The sequence below is a fragment of the Bos mutus genome, chromosome 18 (assembly GCF_027580195.1).
Source record: "Bos mutus isolate GX-2022 chromosome 18, NWIPB_WYAK_1.1, whole genome shotgun sequence".
NCBI lineage: Eukaryota > Metazoa > Chordata > Mammalia > Artiodactyla > Bovidae > Bos > Bos mutus.
The window spans coordinates 62323267-62326212 of record NC_091634.1 but is presented as its reverse complement, the minus strand read 5'-3'; the positions used below and the strand labels follow the sequence as shown (position 1 = coordinate 62326212).

General features: G+C 40.2%; 1 pseudogene; it reads left to right on the top strand.

Moving 5' to 3' along the window:
• Positions 1-968: 968 nt before the first annotated feature.
• On the top strand, positions 969-2386 carry LOC102286993 (olfactory receptor 4P4-like; annotated as a pseudogene).
• Positions 2387-2946: the final 560 nt, after the last annotated feature.

Here is a 2946-nt window from a genome sequence, read left to right as displayed (position 1 = left end):
CTACAAATAATAAATGCTGGAGAGGGTGTGGAGAAAAGGGAACCCTCTTACACTGTTGGTGGGAATGCAAACTAGTACAGCCACTATGGAGAACAGTGTGGAGATTCCTTAAAAAACTGGAAATAGAACTGCCTTATGATCCAGCAATCCCACTGCTGGGCATACACACTAAGGAAACCAGAAGGGAAAGAGACACGTGTACCCCAATGTTCATCGCAGCACTGTTTATAATAGCCAGGACATGGAAGCAACCTAGATGTCCATCAGCAGATGAATGGATAAGAAAGCTGTGGTACATATACACAATGGAGTATTACTCAGCCGTTAAAAAGAATACATTTGAATCAGTTCTAATGAGGTGGATGAAACTGGAGCCTATTATACAGAGTGAAGTAAGCCAGAAGGACAAACACCAATACAGTATACTAACGCATATATATGGAATTTAGAAAGATGGTAACGATAACCCTGTATAAGAGACAGCAAAAGAGACCCTGATGTATAGAACAGGCTTATGGACTCTGTGGGAGAGGGAGAGGGTGGGAAGATTTGGGAGAATGGCATTGAAACATGTGAAATGTCATGTATGAAACGAGATGCCAGTCCAGGTTCAATGCACGATGCTGGATGCTTGGGGCTGGTGCACTGGGACGACCCAGAGGGATGGTATGGGGAGGGAGGAGGGAGGAGGGAGGAGGGTTCAGGATGGGGAACACATGTATAATTTTTTTAATTAAAATTGAATAAAAAAATAATAATAATAAAAAAACAAATAAAAATTAAAAAAAAACACATTCCACAAGAAAATTATCAACATTTTAAATAAAGATACAGTTCTATCCTGCAATTGCACAACTTACTTTACCCCCTTCACTTTAAGTATGCTTGTTTGAATCTCCTAAGCAAACAAGCTACTTCAGGAAAAGAAATGTATCTTTCCTAAGCTCACGTTTCATCCCATACGTAAGATGACTGTGCATATTTGTTTATACTTGAGCAAGTGTACTTATAAACACTATTCTCTTTCACTCTAGAAAATAATCAGATCTGCCATATTATATGGCAAGATTTTCATACAAAGTTTAGAATTAACTGTTTAAAAATATTAGTATAGGAAGCTAATTTACTAAATGAATGTATTTCTCCAACACTCACTCTGATTGACATCATGCATAGTCAATATTTCTCATGCTAACCTGTCCTTTTCTTTCAGGCAAACTCACTGAGTCGTCACTGTATTAGACCACAAAATATACCAATAATATCACTGAATTCATTCTCTTGGGACTTTCCCAGAACATGAAAATCAAACATGCGTGCTTCCTACTATTCTTATTTTGTTACATAGCTATTTGGATGGGGAACTTGCTCATCATGATTTCTATCACATGCAGTCAGATAAATGATCAACCCATGCATTTCTTCCTTAATTACCTTGCTCTATCAGATCTCATTGGAAAAGACTCTGATGCTGGGAGGGATTGGGGGCAGGAGGAGAAGGGGATGACAGAGAATTAGATGGCTGGATGGCATCGCTGACTCGATGGATGTGAGTCTGAGTGAACTCCGGGAGTTGGTGATGGACAGGGAGGCCTGGCGTGCTGCGATCCATGGGGTCGCAAAGAGTCGGACACAACTGAGTGACTGATCTGATCTGATCTGATTTGATCAGATCTGTGTTATACCTCAACAGTGACACCCAAGTTAGTCACTGACTTGCTGGCAGAAAGTAGCACAATTTCATATACTGACTGCATGGTGCAGCTTTTTGCCATGCACTTTTTTGGGAGGATTGAAATCTATATCCTCACTATGACAGCCTCTGACTGCTATGAGGCCATCTGCAGGCCCCTGCACTGCACCGTCATCCTAAGCAGGCACAGATGCTGTGCCATCATCAGTGCTTGTTGTGCTGGGGCATTTTTGCACTCCTTTGTCCAGGGTCTCCTCACCATTAACTTACCATTCTGTGGCCCCAGTGAAATAGATCACTATTTCTGTGACATTTATCTTTTGCTGAAACTGGCCTGCATGGATACCTACGGAGTTGGGATCCTAGTGGTGGCCAGTGCAGGCATGATGGGGTTGGTGATCTTGTAGTCGTGATGCTGTCCTACATTTTGATATTATACACCATCAAGTCTTACCCTACAGAAACCTGGTACAAAGCTCTTTCCACATCACAGTTGCGGTTCTGTTTTTTGTGCCTATTCTCTTCATTTACATTGGACCAGCCACAACGTCACCAGAAGACAAGGTATTTGCTCTCTTCTACACCCTCATTACTCGCATGTTCAACCCTCTGATTTACACTCTCAGAAATGCAGAGATGAAGAATGCCCTGAGGAAGATGTGGTGCCAGAAACCATTTTTGATTGCAAGGTAAATCATCTGAAGTCACTTTGCCTCCTCATTACACATCCTATTCAAGTGATATTTGCTTACTTTAGTTTAATAAACAATGGAATTTACACTAGGAAAACTAAGCATAAACACTAGCATTAGTTGAAATCCTTTCTTCTATCAATCCATGTTTCTTATTAACATCTTCCCCTAGTAATAGGAGTCATCATTTCCTTGTTGAAGTTACACTTTGCTTTTTTTTTTCCCCTCTTTCCTTAAGTTGCTAAATGGAGGTTACCATTCTAATCTCCCCTATTTTAGTTCCATGAAACGAATCTCCAAATGTACATAAGCTATACTCATGTTGATCATCTCAGACAGAAAGTCCATAGAACCTTGCTATACTCCCTGCAGTCTCATAAAAAAGGAGTATCTGAAATTTAAAGTCTTATTTTCTACTCACCTGAGGACTTCCCATATTCATTGCAACTCTTTGAAAAGCAAAAATGTAGGAAATGAACAACAAAAATGTGATTTATGTGAGAATCACTATATAAAAATTGGAGCATGTTTCATCTTTTGGACTCTGTGGGAGAGGGAGAG